The sequence below is a fragment of the Lepus europaeus genome, chromosome 23 (genome assembly GCF_033115175.1).
Source record: "Lepus europaeus isolate LE1 chromosome 23, mLepTim1.pri, whole genome shotgun sequence".
Classification (NCBI taxonomy): Eukaryota; Metazoa; Chordata; class Mammalia; order Lagomorpha; family Leporidae; genus Lepus; species Lepus europaeus.
In genome coordinates, this window is record NC_084849.1 from 14,063,103 (window position 1) to 14,083,883 (window position 20,781).

At 42.3% G+C, this 20,781-nt stretch overlaps 1 protein-coding gene across 4 annotated transcripts in view; it reads right to left on the minus strand.

Moving 5' to 3' along the window:
* TAOK3 (TAO kinase 3) overlaps nt 1–20,781 on the minus strand; it is a 197,198-nt gene that overhangs the window by 110,459 nt on the left and 65,958 nt on the right. For 3 of the 4 annotated variants that reach the window (XM_062181915.1, XM_062181916.1, XM_062181917.1), the window contains exon 2: nt 10,261–10,362. The gene's annotated coding sequence lies outside the window, so the exon portion shown is untranslated. The remainder of the gene's footprint in view (nt 1–10,260; nt 10,363–20,781) is intronic. The other variant, XM_062181919.1, reaches the window with a different exon arrangement.

Here is a 20,781-nt window from a genome sequence, read left to right on the forward strand (position 1 = left end):
GCGCGGGAGACCCGGAAAAAGCTACTGGCTCCTGGCTTCAGATTGGCTCAGCTCTGGCCGTAGCAGCCATTTGAGGAGTGAACCAACAGAAGGAAGACCTTTCTCTCTGTCTCTCCCTCTCACTATCTGTAACTCTAACTCTCAAATAAATAAATAAATAAAATCTTAAAAAAAATAGTTGAAGAAATAACAGTGGGAAAAAAAATCTACAAATATGATGAGAACTATAAATCCACAGATCCAAGAAGGTCTATGAACCTCAAGCACAAGAAACATGACAAAAAATTCACTAAATCACATTGTAATAAATTGCTCAAACTTCTAAAACTTGCAAAAAGCAGCCCATAAAAGGAGCCAGAGAAGAAAGATAAGCTTTGTAGGCAGGCATAGGACAACTCTGGCATCATGTTCTTCCCTTTAAGTACCAGAAGTATGAGAACAGTAGAGCAGCCTTTTTAAAGTACAGAAGAAAAAAATCATTAAACCAAAAACTCTACACTCAATGAAAATATCTTTGAAAAAATGAAAGCAGAATAAAGGCTTTAAGTCATTCAAAAACTGAAGGATTCATGACCTGGCCACTGGACATACAGGAAATGCTAAAGAAAGTTCTTCAGACAGAAAATCATACGAGATGGAAATGTAGAAATACACAAAAGGATGAAAAGCATCCCAATGGGCAACTATTTGGTTAAATATGTAACATTTTCTTCATTATTTATATTTCCTAGGGTTGGTGCTGTGACATAGAAGGTTAAGCCACCACCTGCAGCACCAGCATCCCATAAGGGCGCCTATTTGAGTCCCAGCTGCTCCACTTCCAATCCCGCTCCCTGTTAATGTGCCTGGGAAAGCAGCAGAAGATGGCTGAAGTGCTCGGGCCCCTGCACCCACATGGGAGACCTGGAGGAAGCTCCTGGTTCCTGGCTTCAGAACGGCTAAGTTCCAGCCATTGTGGCCATTTGGGGAATGAACTGGCAGATGGAAGATCTTTCTCTCTGTCTCTCTCATTGTCTGTAACTCTATCTCTCAAATAAATAAATAATTTTTTAAATATTTATTTATTTAATTGAAAGAGTTACAGAGAGAGAGAAGGAAAGGCAGAGAAAGAGAGAGAGAGAGAGAGGTCTTCCATCTGCTGGTTCACTCCCCAGTTGGCCCCAATGGCTGGAGCTGCACTGATCTGAAGCCAGGAGCCAGGAGCTTCCTCTGAGTCTCCCACGTGGGTGCAGGAGCCCAAGGACTTGGGCCATCTTATACTGCTTTCCCAGGCCATAGCAGAGAAGGGGATAGGAAGTAGAGCAGCTGGGATTCAAACTGGCACTCGTATGGGATGCCGGCACTGCAGGTGGTGGCTTTATCCACTATGCCACAGCACTGGCCCCATAAATAAGATCTTTAAAAAATAAATAAATAGAATAAAATACATGGTTCAAAACTAATTGAACTGCAGGGAGAAACAGACAAATAAACTATTATAATGGAAGAGTTCAATATCCTTCTAATAATTGATCAAACGAGGTGGGTATTGCAGGGTAGTGGGTTAAACCTGCATCCCGTATCGGAGTGCCTAGGATTGAGTCCCACCTCCACTTCTGATCTACTTCTAGTTAATGCTTCTGGGAGGCACAAGATGATGGCCCAAGTACTTGGGTCCCAGCCACTCATGTGGGAGACTCAGAGTTCAGGGCTCCTGGCTTCAGCCTGGCCCAGCCCTAGTTGTTCTAGGCATTTGGGGTGTGAACCAGCAGAGGGAAGCTCTGTCCTCTGCCTTTCAACTAAATACATCCATACATCTTACTAAAAAAATCTATAGAACAAGACAGCAGGAAATCTGTAAGGTACAGCATATGTAAACAACACTATCAAACAACCTGGCTAGTTGACATTTACATAGTACCTCTCCCCAACAATAGCAAAATCCTTTTCATGTGCACACAGAACATCACATTCTGGGCCATAAAACAATTCTCAATAAATTAAAGGGAGTAAAGTCATACTAAGTATATTCTGTGAATACAATGGAATTAGATTAGGTATCAATAGGCAGATATACCCAAATATATATATATATATATATATATATATATACATACATACACACACATATACACACACATCTCAAATATATGGAAGTTAAGTATCAGATTTTTAAATAACCCGTGGGTTGAGAATAAAAGAGCAATTAGAAAATTTTTTATCTGAATGAAAGTGAAAGTGGGGCCAGCGCTGTGGCGCACTGGGTTAATGTCCTGGTCTGAAGCGCAGGTATTCCATATGGGCGCTGGTTCTAGACCCGGCTGCTCCACTTCTGATCCAGCTCTCTGCTGTGGCCTGGGAAAGCAGTAGAAGATGACCCAAGCCCTTGGGCCCCTGCACCCACGTGGGAGACCGGGAAGAAGATCCTGACTCCTGGCTTCGGACTGGCACAGCTCCAGCCACTGCGGCCATCTGGAGAGTGAACCATCGGATGGAAGACTTCTCTCTCTGTCTCTCCTCTCTCTGTGTAACTCTGACTTTCAAATAAATAAATAAATAAATCTTAAAAAAAAAAAAAGAAAATGAAAACAGAATATATTAAAATTTGTGGATGGCTGTTGAAGAAGTCCTCACAGGGGAGTTTATGGCACTAAACTGCTAGAGTTTGAAGACAAGAAAGGTCTCAACTCAGTGACCTCTGCTTGAACCACAAAAAAACAGACAAAAAAAAAAAAGAAAAGAAAAGAAAACAAAACTGAGAAAAAGGGGCACCAAACCCAAAGTGTAACTAGAGTAATTAAAAATGCAGATTAAAGCAAAAATCAGACACAGTAATCAGAAAAACAAAAGAAAAAAATAAAGCATAGAAAAAAATTAAATTTATAAACCTTAAGAAGTTAGTAGGCTGATGAGGGAAAAAAGAGAGAAAAGGCACAAATTAGCAGTATTGGGAATGAGAGAGATGATACCACTACACAGTCCACAGATATCAGGATAATCAGGGTCTATTATGAGCAATAAAATGCAATTAAATTGAGATGAAATGGACAAATCGAAAGAAACAAACCATCACCATCACAGTTTATTCTAGAAGAAATGGTTGGAATAGCCCCATGTCTAGTCAAGTCACCGAACTGGTAATTTAAATCCTCCCATGAAGACAATTCCCCAGATCCAGCAGCCTCTCTGGTGCATTCCACCAACCGGGTAAGAGAAATGCACACCGGGGCCCACACTGTGGCAAACAGCAGGTTAGGCTGTCGTCTGTGAAACCTGCACCTCACGTCACAGCACTGGTTGAAGTCTCAGATCACCACTCCGGATTCCACCTGGGAAGGCAGCAGAAGGTGGCCCGCGTAGCCAGGGCCCTGCCACCCAGGTGGGAGATCCAGAAGAAGCTCCTGGCTCCCAGGTTTGGCCTAACTCCAGCTGTTGCAGCCATTTGGGGAGTAAACTAGTGAATGAGTGATCTCCCTCTAACTCTCTCTCTCTCCCTCTAACTCTTCCTTTCAAATAAATAATAAAATAAATCTTTAAAAAATTTAAATGTGCGATCTATACATTTATAATTATGTAAACTTTTGGTCTGTTTCATTTCTCAAAATTTTGTTTTGCTTTGTTTTGTTTTGGTGTCAGTGTAACATAAGCGCTACAGAATGAGCTACTTCTTGCTTTTTGTTTCTTGTTTTTGCTGTATGGAATTGATGCCGTCCTTTGGCAGGGAGCTGGATCAGAAGTGGTGCAACTGGGACTTGAGCCAGTGCCCTTATGGGATGCTAGCACCGCAGGCAGAGGCTTTAGCCCACTGTGCCACGATGTCAGCCCCAAGATGTTTTAATTTGTAAGAATTTTAAGAAACCAAAGTCAATAATATAAAAAGGATGAAATCGGACCGTGACCCTTTGCGGTTTCTCTTTGCAGCCAGTACCACGGAGCAAAGGGCATCTCTCGCTCGGGTCAACTGGCACAAGCGCCGACAAGACTCAGGGCAAAAGCGAGGCCTGCCCTAAGATGTGGACTGATGAGCAGGGCTCCTGGCTGCCGACGCCGAGATCCGCCCAGAGCAGGCACAGTGTGGGTGCCCTGGGCCTGGCCGTGTGGAACTTTCCTGGGGCTCTGAGCGCTGTACCCGCAAAACAGGGATCATCTATGCTGTCTACAATGCCTCCAGTGAAGAGCTGGTCACACGGTGCTTACAGACAGACCAGCACATGAACCCACAGTGGAGTCCCCCACTCTGCATGGCCCCTGGGCCACAGGCAGGGGGCCGAGCTGACTCCTGAGGAGGAAGAGATTTTAAAGAAAAGCGATCAAAGAAAATTCAGAGGAAATATGATGAAAGGAAAAAGAGGGGCCGGTGCTGTGGCATAGCGGGTAAGGCCACCTCCTGAGGTGCCCAGATTCCATGTGCGCACCGGTTCAAAACCCAGCTGTTCCGCTTCCTGTTCAGCTCTCTGCTGTGGCCCGGGAAGGCAGTAGAAGATGGCCCAAGTCCTTGGGCCCCTGCACCCGCATGGGAGACCCGGAAGAAGCTCCTGGCTCCGGGCTTCAGATCGGAGCAGCTCCGGCCGGTGTGGCCATCTGGGGAGTGAACCAGCAGATGGGAGGACCTCTCTCTCTCTCTCTATGTGAGTGAGTGTGTGTGTGTGTGTGTGTAACTGTGACTTTCAAGTAAAATAAATAAATCTGTAAAAAAATAAAAATAAAAAAAAAAAAAAAGAAAGGAAAAAGCATGCCTCTGGAGGGGCAGTTCCAACAGGGCATTGCATCAAGACCTGGGCAGGGTGGCCGAGCAGATGCTTGGGTACTAGAAGGCAAGGAGCTGGAGTTCTATCTGTGGAAAATCAAGGCCTGGAAAGGCAAATAAGCCCTCCATCATGGAAAATGGTGTTCATTGTTCTATGTTTAAAAAGGGATGGGGCTGGTGCTTTGGTGTAGGGAGTAAAGCCAGTGCCTGCAGAGCCAGCATCCCATATGGAGCTCCTGGCTCCTGGCTGTGGAAAGGCGCAGCGCCGGCCATTGTGGCCAGCTGGAGAGTGAACCAGCAGATGGAAGCCCCCGCCTTCCCTCCTCCCCTGGCCCCGTGTGTTACTCTGACCTTCAAATAAATAAATACATCTTAGGAAAAAAAAAGGGATAATATATCATGATTAAATGGTTATTCCCGGGAATGCAAGGTTGGTTTAACATTCAAAAATCAATGTAATTTGCCATATCAATAATGTGAAAACAAAAAGCCAAATAATCGTCTCTGCAGATGCAGACAAAGCATTTGACAAAATACAATATTCCTCCTTGACTGAAAAAAAAAAAACAAACTTTAAGCAAACTAAGAACAGAAGGTAACATCTTCAACCTGATAAAAGGCACTTATCGGCCAGCACCGCGGGTTCTAGTCTTGGTTGGGGCACCGGATTCTGTCCTGGTTGCTCATCATCCAATCCAGATCTCTGCTGTGGCCCAGGAGAGCAGTGGAAGATTGGCCCAGGTTCTTGGGCCCTGCAGCCGCATGGGAGGCCAGGAGGAAGCACCTGGTTCCTCGCTTCGGATTGATGCCGGCTGCAGTGCGCAGGCCGTAGCGGCCATTTTGGGGGGTGAACCAACGGAAAAGGAAGACCTCTCTCTCTCTCTCTCTCTAATTCTGCCTGTCCAAAAAAAAAAAAAAAAAAAGGCACTCATGAAACTTCGGTACCTATTGTCAAATGTTGGCAAAAGACTAAATGCTTCTCTCCAAAGATCAGGAATGAAGCATGGAGGTTCACTTCCAACACTTCTGCCCAACATTGTGCTGGATGTTGAATAAGTACAGTAAGACAAGAGAAAAAGGAAAAATACAATCAAGACTGGCAAGGAAGAAGCAAGATTAGTTTTGTTAACAATCATAGTCATTTATGTACAAAATACAATGACCTCTAACAGAAAACTACTAGAACTTACAAATGAATTTATTAAAGTTGTAGAATATAAGGGCAATATGTAAAACATAACTGTATTTGTATATATGTACAAAAGGAAATTAAAAACTTAAAATATCACCCATAATATGCAATAACTTGGGGATAAATCTGACAAGGGGGGTGTGATACTCTTACACTGTAAATTACAAAATAACAGTGAAAGAAATTAAAGACACAATGAGAGATATACCATTCATGTAGACAGAAGACCCAACGTGGAGTTTTCTTTAGAAACAGAAATTGAGAAACTGATTCTATATTGTGCTGATGTTCATGAAAAATGTAAAAAACATGAATGTTAAGTGCTCTCAAAATAAAAATGATAACTTCCTGAGGTAATGCACTTGTGAGTTAACTAGATTTTGCCATTTCAAAAGGTATAAATACTTCAAAACATCATACAATTAAAAATTTTTTTAAATCATGAAAATGCAAAGGACTTAAAATAACCCAAAAACTTTGAGAAGAGGACAAAGAAAGAGGGCTAACCTAACTTCATTTCAAACTTTATTGGGAAGGTACCATTTTCTTTTCTTTCTTTCTTTCTTTTTTTTTTTAACAGGCAGAGTGGACAGTGAGAGAGAGAGACAGAGAGAAAGGTCTTCCTTTTGCCATTGGTTCACCCTCCAATGCCCGCCGTGGCCGGCGCACTGCGCTGATCCGAAGGCGGGAGCCAGGTGCTTCTCCTGCTCTCCTGTGCGGGTGCAGGGCCCAAGCACTTGGGCCATCCTCCGCTGCACTCCCGGGCCACAGCAGAGAGCTGGCCTGGAAGAGGGGCAACAGGGACAGAATCCGGCACCCCCATCGGGACTAGAACCCGGTGTGCCGGTGCCACAGGCGGAGGATTAGCCTATTGAGCCGCGGCCCTGGCCGGGAAGGTACCATTTTCAAGACAGGGTTATACTGATGCACAGACAGACAAACTGATCAATGCAGCAGAATAGGGAGCCCAGAAGAGCCATACATTTATGAACAACAGAGTTTTGATAAAAGCGCAAAGGCAATTCCACAGAGAAAGGAATGTGTTCAACAAATAATGCCAGGAAAATTACACACGTATATGCAAAAAAAAAAATTGCCCTTAGGGACAGTATACACAAAATTAAATCCAAATGGACTACATAACTAAATGTAAAGTCTACAACTATAAAAATTGCAGAAGAAAACACACGAGGAACTTAATTAAAAATCTCATAGCAAGAGAAACAAAAGCACAATCTATACAGGGAAAAATTGATATACTTCATCGAAATTTAAGACTACATAGTTTTTGAAAGATACTTAAGCGAATGAAAAGACAAGCAACATATTGGAAGAAAATCTCTGCAAAACATGTCTCCTAATAGATTTGTTTCTAGAAATAAAGAAATCCTTGAATAATAAGAACAAACCACCCAATCTTTTAAATGGGCAAAAAGTCTGAGTGGGCACTTCACCAAGAAAGCTATATGATAGCAAAAGATGCTTAATATCACCACTTATTAAGGGGAAGCATATCGAAACCACAATGAGATACAACTGCACACTCACTAGCATGGCTAGCAAAAATAACCGAACCATGCCAGGTGTTGGTGGAGATGTGGAGCTACTGATCTCTCATAACTGCAGGCAGGGACGTAAAATGGCAAAAACACCTTGCAAAAATGATTTGGCAGCTTCTTTAAAATTTAAACATATACCTAAAATAGGATGTAGTCATTCCACTCCTAGGTATTCACCCAAGAAAAATAAAAGTGCACGTCCATATAAGGCCCTGTGTACAATGTACACAGCAGCTTCATGTCTAGTAGCCCAAACTGGAGACCATCCAAATGTCCATCAACAAATGAACAGATAAACATGCGCAATGGGACTCCGCAATGAAATGCACTACTGATACAGGCTACAACATGGATGCATTTCAACACAATGATGCTGAGTGACAGGCAAAAAGGAATGGATACTTTTAAAATTTTGGAAAATGAAAACAAGATGACAGACATCACTGGTTGCCTGGGGACAGGGTAAGGGTGAGAAGGAGAGATTAAAAAGAATGAGATAATCTAGTATATTTCATACAAACAAGCAGAAGAAAGAAGCTCCAAGCCTCCAATCACAAATCAAAATCTTAAAGAAACAAAACAAAAAGGGCCTGAGGAAGCTTTTGGAAGATATGGATATGTTTACACAGATTATCTTCATCACGGTGATGGCATCACAGATACATGGGTTGACAAGTTAAAACATTCTACTCTTTAAATGTTCAGATTATTCTTTGGAAATTATTCATGAGGGTTGTTTTGGAAAGACAAATCAGGGAAATCATTGTAAAGTATGTATCAGTTAAAAGTTACTCTTCCTGGCCGGCACTGTGGCTTAACAGGCTAATCCTCTGCCTAGCGGCGCCAGTACACCAGGTTCTAGTCCCGATTGGGGCGCCGGATTCTATCCCGGTTGCCCCTCTTCCAGGGCAGCTCTCTGCTATGGTCCGGGAAGGCAGTGGAGGATGGCCCAAGTGCTTGGGCCCTGCACCTGCATGGGAGACCAGGAGAAGCACCTAACTCCTGGCTTCGGATCAGCGAGATGCGCCAGCCGCAGTGGCCATTGGTGGGTGAACCAACGGCAAAAAGGAAGACCTTTCTCTCTGTCTCTCTCTCACTATCCACTCTGCCTGTCCAAAAAAAAAAAAAAGTCCCATTCCCAGCCCCTTGTGTTAAAAAAAAGTTACTCTTCCTATCAGAAAGGCAAACACATTTATATAAGTATATTTGTTTACCCACAAATTTAAAAAAGAAAGAACAGATGATTTAAGAAATAGTAGGGGCTATTAATGATATGAAGTACATATAACTTCCCCAGTAATCAAAGAAGCAAAAATTAAAATAATGTGCCTCTTCATTTTACCCACCAGTTGGCAAAATAACACACAAAGGATACATTTGGGGAGGGAGTGACAGCATAGGGAGCAGTCATTTCTATGCATTCTTGGAAGAGTTGAATGGGTATGGTCTTTGGCCCAGTAACACTTTCTGGGAAATCATGCAAGGCAGTTTCTTTTTTGTGTTTGTTTTGTTTTAGCAGAAAAGGTGGGGCCTCAGTAGTAGGTGGGGCACAGAGGCCGGGTGGAGGCTTCTGTAACTGACAAGTCTGGATTTCTCTGCAGCTTGGGTTTTGGCTGCAGCAGTGGCTGGGATTTCAGGTGATTTTTTATTTCCTTTTTTTTTTTTTTTTTTTTTTTTTTTGCTTTTCTGTATTTTCTAAAACTTTTTGAAAGACCTATGACTTCTGTAATTAGAGGAAAAGTGATATGAAACTTTTATGCAGTTCAAAAAAATACAATTAAAAAGTACTGTAACAAAAAATGGCAATATGCATATTTCCAGAAAATAATTTGATAATAGAAATCAAGAAACTTAAATAGGCTCAATTTTTTTTTTTTTTTTTTGACAGGCAGAGTGGACAGTGAGAGAGACAGAGAGAAAGATCTTTTTGTTTTTGCCGTTGGTTCACCCTCCAATGGCCGCTGCGGCCAGCGCATCATGCTGATCCGAAGCCAGGAGCCAGGTGCTTCTCCTGGTCTCCCATGCGGGTGCAGGGGCCAAGGACTTGGGCCATCTCCACTGCCTTCCCGGGCCATAGCAGAGAGCTGGCCTGGAAGAGGGGCAACCGGGATAGAATCCGGCGCCCTAACCGGGACTAGAACCCGGTGTGCTAGCGCCGCAAGGCAGAGGATTAGAAGGCTCAATTCTTTTAACCTAGTAATTCTCCCTAGTATAAGCTGTAATGAAGAACAGGGAAAACAGACAAGGAAATAAGTTAAAACTCAAAAATCTTCTATGAAATATTTTATTCTAACTTTATTATAAACATCTTAACACTCTCTTTTAGATTTCTTATAAAATAAGAAAAATACATCATTTAAAACCAGAAAACACAGGTCGGCGCCATGGCTCAACAGGCTAATCCTCCGCCTGCGGCGCCGGCACACCAGGTTCTGGTCCCGGTTGGGGCGCCCTATTCTGTCCTGGTTGCCCCTCTTCCAGGCCAGCTCTCTGCTATGGCCCGGGAAGGCAGTGGAGGATGGCCCAAGTCCTTGGGCCCTGCACCCCATAGGAGACCAGGAGAAGCACCTGGCTCCTGGCTTCGGATCAGCACGATGCGCTGGCCGTGGCAGCCATTGGAGGGTGAACCAACGGAAAAGGAAGACCTTTCTCTCTGTCTCTCTCTCACTGCCCACTCTGCCTGTCAAAAAAAACCAAAAAACAAAAGCAAAAACAAAAAAACAGAAAACACAGCTTATGCCCATATTTAAGCGACAGCTACGTCACAGAATGCTGGACAATACCTTTTTGTGTGTGGCAGAAAACGCACCGGATTGCTCAGATTCATCTTAGCAGTGATCTTTATTTCTCTTTTATAACTTCAGTCTCTTGTATTTATGGTGTGCCTGTAGAAAAAGCAGATTAAAACACACACTTTTAGGAAGCAAAATTAAAGAAGTGAGACTTGCTGGGGTGGGCAGTGTGGTCCAGAAGGTTAAGTCAATGCATGGGATGCCTGCCTCTCCTATCAGAGCACCTGGGACAGATGCCGATCCAGTTTCCTTCTAACACACCCAGGAAGAAGCAGATGATGGCACAGTATCTGGGTCCCTGCCACCCATCTGGGAGACCTGGATGGAGTTCCTGTCTCTGGGCTTTGGCCTGGGTAAGCCCTGGTTACTGTAGGTATTTGGGGAGTGAACCAGTGGATGGAAGATCTCTCTCTCTTTTTCTCTTTCTCACTCACTCTCTTCCTCCTTCTGTCATTCTGCCTTTCAAATAAATAAATTAATAAATAAGCCTTTTTTTAAAAAAAGAATTTCTAATATGGTAGCTCTAACTATTTTTAAATGTAATATTACAAAGTTAAATTGTTATCTTTATCTGTATGTGAATGACAAATTTAAAAAGATCTTCACAACAGAGACACAGATACCTTTTCACAAGGAATACTAGGAAAACCAATGTGTCATTAGACTTCAGAATCCATGGGGCTGGCACTGTGGTGCAGTGGGTAAAGCTGCTGCCTACAGTGCCATCATCCCATGCAGGCGCCAGTTTGAGCTCTGGCTGCTTCTCTTCCAATCCAGCCCCCTGCTAATGTGCCTAGGAAAGCAGTGGAGGATGGTCCAAGTCCTTGGGCCCCTGCATCCATGTGGAGACCCAGAAGAAGTTCCTGGCTCCTGACTTTGGATTGGCCCAGCTGCAGCAACTATGGCCTTTTGAGTGGTGAACCAGTGGATGGAAGATTCTCTCTCTCTCTCCCTACTACTTCTTCTGTAACTCTGCTTTTCAAATAAATAAATAAATCAAAAAAAAAAAAAAAAAAAAGAATCTATCCTGAGGCTTCCACTGGTTTGCTCATGTCCAGGTAATTTAATAGAGGCTACCAGTAGACAGGACTAATTGGCCAGTGTGTGGTCATACTAATGATTCCCTGTCAGGAAGGCTTATATTTTGAATTGCTATTCCATTCGGCATGGGGTTTTACATTGATTCACCTGCCATCTTGTTCCTGGCCTCAGCTATAACCCATCCCCCATATTTCTGAGGTAATGACTGTTTTCAAATTATCTAATAAAGAATTAATACCCAATGTGGAAAACCTGGGAATTACATACTATTATTTTTAAGCAATCCAAAATCCTACCAGGGAAATACTCCATTAATAATTTGACATAGTTTTGTTCATGCATCCATTTATTTCTTCATGCCCATATTAATTTTGTTGTGTAGCTATGATCATATTACCCATAAAATTGCATAGTTCTGTCTTCGACCTAACTGTGCAATATGACCATTACGCCATGTCACCAAACAATGCTCACAAAGATCATTTTAGTGACTGCTCAATGTTTATTTTAAGGAAGAGCTGGAAGTCATTCACTCTTACATATTTCTGTTGGTTATGTTTCTGCTAGAATAGTACAGTGCTGTTGAGGCTGAAGTCTGTACTCCTGCACTTCATCGATCAAGCCTAAAGAATGTTTTCAGTTTTCTTCCATTTCACTACCCTCCTTTTCTTCATAAAAGCCTCCTGGATTCTATGAAATTGTCTTCTCCTGTTTTCCCAAACCGTTTCTGCTATAGTCTGTCCTTTCTCTCTGAACCCTAAATGAATGTGCTCTTCGAGATCTGCCAAGTCCTCTGTGTGATAGCAAGGGGCTAGTCTTGATGCCTGGCCATTTTAATGGTTTCAAACTATACCACGTCCCAAGATAGGCCTGACCTCTACACCCTTTTCTGGAGTATCTGTTAGGTTCTTTCCTAAAAGGCTCAGATGCACCTTGCACTGGCTTTGACCTCTCCCTTTTCCTTGACCCTTACGTTTGATCTACCCCCAATTTTGCTTCAATATTTCTTTTCATCTGTTTTTCACGTTCCATTCGTGTGGCATTTTCTCTCTCCTCTGCTTCTACTCTTTTGGCATCTATTCTATGTTTTCTGGAATTCATCTTTTTTCATTTTAAAAAATTTATTTATTTGAAAGGTAGAGTTACAGAGAGGAGAGAGAGAGAGAGAGGGATCTTCCATCTGCTGGTTCACTCCCCAAATGGTTGCAATGGCTTAAGCTGAGCCAGAGTACTAGCCCCATAAATTAAAAATAAAAGATCATTCAAATTCATCCTTCCTCCAAAATATGAACAAGGATATTTTTCCTTCTGACAGGATAGCATTTTTACAATTAATTAAATATGAGATAATTTGCATAAAATTATTGGTTTTCTCCTCCTTGACCTCCTGCAACCTCAGGCATTACATTTATAGTGAGAACTTAGAAGTGTGCCAAGAATGTAGTATTTCAGGTCTTGGGCCCTTGGGGTAGCTAAACAATCCAGTCAGCTTAGAGTAGAAGATTTCATCAGAGACATGAAATAAAAATTCTCTTCACTCTTTATTCTAAGAAATGGAAACCTTCCAAAGATAATAAATAAGAAAATTATTTTTCATGCATTCTAACTTAATATAAGAAAGAACATATGATAAACATTAGAAACATAAACATTTTTCATAATTGCCCTTTCTCCAAAATCTTTCCAGAAAGATGATTCATGGAAGATCTTAGTTGCCTTTCAATGTTTTAATCACACTTCTTCAACAATAAACTAGGATCCAACTAATTTGAAAACTCCACAATATTTCTGCACAAAGAAGGGGAATAAGAATCAAGACTTTTTTTTGGACAGGCAGAGTTAGACAGTGAGAGAGAGAGACACAGAGAGAAAGGTCTTCCTTCCGTTGGTTCACCCCTCAAAGGGCCGCTACGGCCAGAACTATGCCGATCTGAAGCCAGGAGCCAGGTGCTTCCTCCTGGTCTCCCACGCGGGTGCAGGGCCCAAGCACTTGGGCCATCCTCCACTGCCCTCCTGGGCCACAGCAGAGAGCTGGATTGGAAGAGGAGCAGCCGGGACAGAATCCGGCGCTCCAACCAGGACTAGAACCCGGGGTGCCGGCGCCGCAGGTGGAAGATTAGCCAAGTGAGCCACGGAGCCGGCCTAATCAAGACATTTTGTACTGGAAAGAATTTTAAAGATCAGATATTTAGTATTTAGGGGCCAGCACTGTGGCAGAGTAGGCTAAGCCTCCACCTGCTGTGTTGGCATCCCTATGGGCACCGGTTTGAGAATCGGCTGCTGCTCTTCCAATCCAGCTCTCTGCTTATGGCCTGGGAAAGCAGTGGAAGATGGCCCAAGTGCTTGGGCCCCTGCATTCACATGGGAGATCCAGAAGAAGCTCCTGGCTCCTGCCTTCGGATAAGCTCAGCTCCGGCTATTGTGGCCATCTAGGCAGAGAACCAGAGGATGGAAGACCTTTTTCTTTGTTTTTCTCTCTCTCTTTCTCTCTCTCTCCCCCACCATCCCCATCTAATGCTGCCTTTCAAATAAATAAATATATCTTAAAAAAAAAAAGAATCCACGACGTCTGATTTTCCATTCCAGGAAACTTTTTTGAACCATGCTGCCTAAATGAGGCTTGAAAAAACCAAAAAGTTTTCCTAAAATACCAAATTTGAAAATGCCAAAGTGTTTTTTTTTTTTTATATTTTGGAGGATAATCAAGAAAATTTTAATTTAATAAAGGATTGAATTTCCATGGCATTACTTGTCCCAAATATCTCATAACACTTAAATATATATGTTGAATTCAGGTCTTAGGGGAACTGAAGAGTAAACAAATTTGGGGACCTCTTTAAGAAGAATACAAAATTATCACACTAAAATAGGTAGGAGGGGCGGATATTGTGGCATGGCAGGTTAAGCTGCTGTTTGATATGTCCACATCCCATATTGGAAAGACTAGTTCAAGCCCCTGCTTGGTAACTTACTCTTAGAGGAAGTTCTTAAACTTGATCATACGTATTTATTATTTATTATTATATATCCCTTATTTTAAAAATTCCCACAGAGGCAAGCATTTAGCCTAAGGATTTAGATGGTCTGCTTCCCACACTGTCAATTCCTGGCTCCAGCTCCCAATTCCAGCTTCCTACTAACACAGACCTCGGGAGGCAGCAGTGATAGCTCAGGTCACTGAGTCTCTGCCACCTCTGTGGAAGACTTGGATTGTGTTCCTGGCTCCAGGCTTGGCCCTGGCCTGGCCCCGTCTGCCTTATAACAACCTAAGTGTAATTTGTTTAAAGCTTAAAAGAGTACCACTCTTCCTGTGAATTTAGTAAGAGATACAGTGAATCTGAAGTGGTATTCAACTACTCATTCATTCATTCAGCATTTATGGGATGCGTACTATAATTAAGATATGCTGTGTTAAAAAATATGGACTACATGGGATGGACGTTTTGGTCTAGCAGTTTAGATGTCATTTAAGATGCCTGTATCCCACATCAGAATGTCGGGGTTACAGTCCCACTTTTGGCTCCTGATTTCCGCTTTCTGCTAATACGGACCAATGGCAGGCAGTGGTGATGGCTCAAATGACTGGCTTCTTGCCACCAGCATGATAGGTCTGGATTGAGTTCTTAGATTCAGGCTTCCCCCAACATCTGTTCAGTCCTTATAGGCATTTGGGGAGTGAACCAGTGGATAGGAGCCTGTCTCTCTCTTTTTATCTCTGCATCTCAAATTAATTTAAAAAATTAAGTTACAATAGAGATAATCTGTTCACCAGAACCTCACTATTTAGAACCAGTAAGTGTTGCAATTACTGTGGAAGCTCACTCTCTAAGGGGGTTGGGTCTACATATGGGTAGATGATTTGTGACTCCATGGAAGAGATGACGTTTGGAATAATCCATAGAGAACAGGTAGAGTCTTCATAGGAAATGGTGCGTGGATTTGACTCAGAGGTTGCAGCACGTCAGGGAATGGCAAGTTACATGGTTCAGTGGTTGGCTGTTCTGTAGATGTGGGCGAGTCTACTGGGTCTAGATGGTCAAGAAATTTGAATACCACACAAGGATTTTAAGCTTTTTTCTATAGATAATGAAAATATAATTAAATTAGAATCAGACTTCAAGAATGATACTTTAGCTGTCTGGTAGTCATACGTAGCTGGACTGGAAACATTTTATCTAAAAAACTACTACATCTTACAGAAAAAGAACTGGAAGAATATAGACAAAAATGTTAACAGACTATCTTTGGGTATTGGCACCTGCTTTTTTCTGCTTTCTGTATTTAGTCCATTGGACATAATTTTCATAATAAAAACTTAAAATATTTTTAAAAGATTGAGTTGGAATGGAAGGAGACCTAAGCAGGATGGTCAGGTTAAGGCTGCAAAACAAGAAAGAATAATAGTCTTAGCCTAAAATCTTGGCAATAACTTTTCTTTTATAAAAGTTTTTATTTACTTTAGAGGTAGAGCTATAGACAGAGAGAGGGAGAGGCAGAGAAAGGTCTTCCATCTGCTGGTTTACTCCCCAAATGGCCACAATGGCCAGAGCTGGGCCAGTCCAAAGCCAGGAGCTTCTTCCAGGTCTCCCACACGGAAGCAAGGGCTGAAGCACTCAGGAAATCTTCAACTGCTTTCCCTGGCCAGCAGTAGGGAGCTGGATCAGAAGAGGAGCAGCCAGGACTCGAACTGGTGCCCATATGGGATGCTGGTGCCATAGGCTAGATGCTTAACCTATTATGCCACAGCGCCAGCCCCTGGCAATAACTCTGAAAAAAGAAGGCAAGTACAACACTGTGTATTGCACGAAAGACAGGACAGCAGCACAGTGAAGAGTCAGTGGTTGATTGGCTGTGCAACCCAGAGAAGAAAAAGGGAAGTAAAATTAGCCCTGAGACTCTACCAGGTGAAGGGGAATGTATCTATTCTGTAAACAAAAAAACCAGAGAATTCATAAGAAACAGATTTCATGAGAGAAGGATGATGAGTGTTTTCTACACAAAAGGACTTTAAAGTGCTAGATGGGTATCCAGGTAGAGATATACAGCAAGAAGAAAGCAATGGCGGCTGGAGTTCTGAGGAAATGCTGGCACTAGCTCAGCCCTGGGAATCATCTGTACGAGATGGGTAGGACGTACGAGGCTCCAGAAGGAACTGCAAGTGTGAAAGCTCAGGCAGGGAGAAGAGGAAGCTGGGAACAAAACCCTAGGGGGATATCTCAAGGTTGAATTCTTCATGAATGTTAGATAAATGTTAAGTAAAGTATTACATTTCTATAATTAGGCAACAGGATGAAAAGGTTAATATAAGTCCAATGAATGAAATCAGTAGTGAAGAAAACCACTAGGAATAAAATTTAGATTATTTTTTTAATGATTATTGCAGTTTTTGCTTTATATCCTTGCTAAAAATAAAAACAAAAAGTCCCAACTCTTTCCATCTTTGAATTCTTTTTTTTTTTTTTAAGATTTTATTTATATAAAAAACAGAGTTACAGAGAGGTAGAGAGAGAGACAGAGAAGCTTTCCATCTGCTGGTTCACTCCCCAAATGGCTGCAATGGCCAGAGCAGAACCGATCTGAAGCCAGGAGTCAGGAGCTTCCTCTGGGTCTCCCAAGTGTGTGCAGGGATCAAGGATCCTGGCCATCCTCTGCTGCCTTCCCAGGCGCACCAGCAGGGAGCTGGATTGGAAGTGGAGCAGCCAGGACTCAGGTGCTGCAGGCTGAGGCTTTAACCCACTGTGCTCCAGTGCTGGCCTGATCTTTCCATCTTTGGAAATCTATTGCTAAAAAAGACAATTTGGGCAGGGCGCAAGGAGTGGGGCAGAAGTTGCTGCAGTGGTTGAGATGCTCACATTTCATCTAAGAGTGCCTGTGTTCCACTACAGGCTCCACTTCAGATCCAGCTTGCTGCTGACTGCATACCCTGTAAGGCAACAGGTGACAGCTCAGGTGGTTGGGTCCCAGCCACCCACATGGGAGACACGGATTGAGTTCAGGCTCCTGGTTTCAGCCTGGCCAAGCCTTGGCTATTGCTGGAATTTGGAGAGTAAACCGGCAGGTGGAAAAGCTCTTTCTCTTTGAATTTTAAATAAAATAAAAATAATCAGGGGAGGCTGGCATTGTGGCATAGTGGATAACTGCCAACACTGGCATCCCATATGGACACTGGTTCAAGATCCTGTTGTTATACTTCCAATCTAGTTCCTTGCTAATGCTCTGGGAAAGCAGCAGAAGATGGTCCAAGTGCTTGGGCCCCTGCACCCACCTGGGAGACCCAGATGAAGCTCCTGGCTTCAGTATGGCCTAGCCTTGGCTGTTGTGGCCATTTGGGGAGTGAACCAGCATATAGAAAATCTCTCTCTCTCTCTTTCACTCTCTGTAACTCTTTCAAATAATTAAAAATAAATCTTTTAATAATAAGAAATAAAAAGTCCTTTTTAAAAAGATTTATTTATTTGAAAGGGAAAATTACAGAGAGAGAGAGAGAGAGGTGTCTTTCATTCGCTGGTTCACTCCCCAAATGGTTATAACAGCCGGAACGGGACAATCTGAAGCCAGGAGCCCAGACTTCTTCTGGGTCTTCCATGTGGGTGCAGGGGCTCAAGAATGAGGACCATCTCCTACTGCTTTCCCAGGCAATAGCTTACGCCACAGCCACAGCCCCAGTAAAAAAGTCTTTAAAAAAGAAAAAAGAATCTGGTGGTACCGAAATAACATGAATGGATATTTTAATTGCTAAACTCTGTGGTTTATGACTTTTCTGCATCTCTTTATAATCAGAATTTAGACTTAGAATGTATATGGCAGGGGCTCAAGGAAGCTAAGTTGCTTCCAGGCAGCAATGACTTGGAACTTGGGTCATTACAGCATCGGGAATTCCTAATCAAAGAACACGCGCCAGTAGGTTAGCATCATTGTAGAGCGGAATTAACTCTGAACAAGAAGATACAAACCCTAGGTTCTAGTCCCACAGTGGCCCCTAAATGGCTTCGTCATTTCATTTCAAGTTATTAATTTCTCTAAGCCTCAGCAGTTTCCTGGTCTTGGAGCTGGTCAACACAATTTCTAAATTCCATTTCACCTCTGAAAAGGTATGACTTTGGCATGTTCCTAAGTTTAAAAACCTTTTATTCTCCCTGTTTCTCTTTCTCTTTCTCTCTCTCTCTCTCTCTCTCTCTCTCTCTTTCTCACTCACACACACACACACACACACACTCACTTGCCCTGAGTTAAATTTATAACTAACATTCCCAGCCATCTCCACTTTAATTGTTCCAAAGCCAAATAAAAGAAAACCCTGAGATGTCAACACCTTTAGCCTCTGCAAATTTAACTGCCACTGAGGGCTGAAGACTGAAGGTGCCGTGAGCTCTCTATTTATTACTGTGACTCCCTGCTACAGGACTACAATGCCAGGCACGGGAGATAATAGAACACACAGAAATAAAAGCTTTGAAAATAGACCTTCTTACAGCTAATGAAGGATTATCTAGCATGCAATTTTTCTAAAATGTCATAGCTATTAGCAGGTTCTTTTATTTTTTATTTTTTGGCTTGCGACTGTTTCTTTCCTGTGTTCTTTGTTGCCTTGAAAAGTTTTCCGTAAGCATAGTATGATTTAGGGACTCAAGAACTTCAAAAGTATGTATACTTTAATTTATATATACTTCCTTAGGAAAAAGCCTACTTGGCCTACAAACTCAAAATTCAAGTTCAAGTTCAAATTCCAAATGCAGACTCCCTCAGTGTGCCTGTATTTTGGAGAGAGGGCCTAAAGGAGGTAATTAAAGTTAAATAAGGTCAGAAGGGTGGGGCCACACTCCAGTAGGCTTTGTGGCCTTCCAGGAAGAGGAAGAGAAAGATGGAAGATGGTCAGAGAGCCAGAGGGCAACACCTGCAGTGCAGGAAGAGCCCTCACCAGAGACCCTGCTGGTTTCTACTCTGGTCTTGCACTTCCCAGCCTTGAAAACCGAGAAAGTAAATTTCTGTAGCAAGCCACCCAAACCCACGGGATTTTATTTTAGCAATGTGAACAGACTAAGGCAGGAAGCTTCAGAACTATCTGAATAATCTTCAAGTGGTTATTACTTTCGTAATCAAAAGGTATTCTTCAGGTAGTTAGAAAAACTAACCCTTTGGTAATCTTTTTCCTTTAAAAAATATGTCCTGATAATTCAGAGAATTGGCAAAAATATTTTTACTTTGAAAGTTTGCATTTATATTACTCTGCCCAATAACTTTAAAAAAAAAAAATAAGGTTATTAGAGTACACATTAAGTGAAGAATCTTAACCTAAAATCTGTTTCCAAAAACTCTTTAAATTTATTTCACTTCTCAAGAATACTGCCTCTCCACATGAACCTAAAATGCATAAGATATAAGTGATCACGACTGCCTTCCTGGTCAGGTATTTAAAGCAGTTTCTTTGCACTTGAATGATTTGCTTAAACTTTAGACACAGAATGAGCCCATCCGTCCTCTCTACACCATCTGATTTTAAATGTTTAAACTGTTTATCCATCCTTTAAAGCACAGCCAGAATTGTGAATCAGAAAGTAAAATCTGACCATGTCACTCTCCAGCTTAAAACCCTTAAAAACATGCCGCCACGTTCAGGCTATAAAATGCAGGCTCCCTGTAGTATGCATGTAAAATCTTCTGTGATCCACTTCTTGTCTAGTCTTGAATCTTGACCTTAGTAACACTGGGGCCTCTCACTGGATGCCCACCTACCTCAAACTACCTCCCTGGGACATCAAGAAGCACCTGTTGGCAAGAAAGGAAGTTCTTTTTAGCCACCTGGAATCTGTCTAAGAATCTGCTTTCAGGGCCGATGTTGTGGCGTAGAAGGTAAAGTTACTGCCTGAGATACCAGCATCCTATCTAGATGTGAGTTCAAGTCCTGGGTGTTCCACTTCTGATTCAGCTCCCTGGAAAAGCAGTGGAAGACAGCCCAAGTGCTTGGGCCCCTGTACCCACACGGGCTCCTGACTTTGATCTGGCCCAGTCCTGGCCATGGTAGCCATTTGGGGAGTGAATCAGCAAATGGAAGATCTTTCTCTCTGTCTCTCCCTCTCTCTCTGTAATGCTGCCTTTCAAATAATTAAAAAAAATTTTTTTTAAATATAATCTGCTTAGATAATATTCCTTCAGGAAAACTCTCCTGACTGGCCCTAAACTAGAGTAGGTTTTTTCCCTTTATGTTTCTGCAGAAGGATGCTGAAGCATTTCTTTACAGACAGTACTTCACATGCAAGATTTAGTTGTTTAAAGTTATTGTCTTCCCATTAGAACTAGAAGCTGCAAGAGGGCAGGGATACTATTAAACCACTGCCTAACAGCCTGGCTGGTACACTGTATGTGAACTACTAACGACATCCTCATTCATATATCAAATATATTAGGGTGTTTACTTTTTTTTTTTTTTTTTTTTGACAGAGTGGATAGTGAGAGAGAGAGACAGAGAGAAAG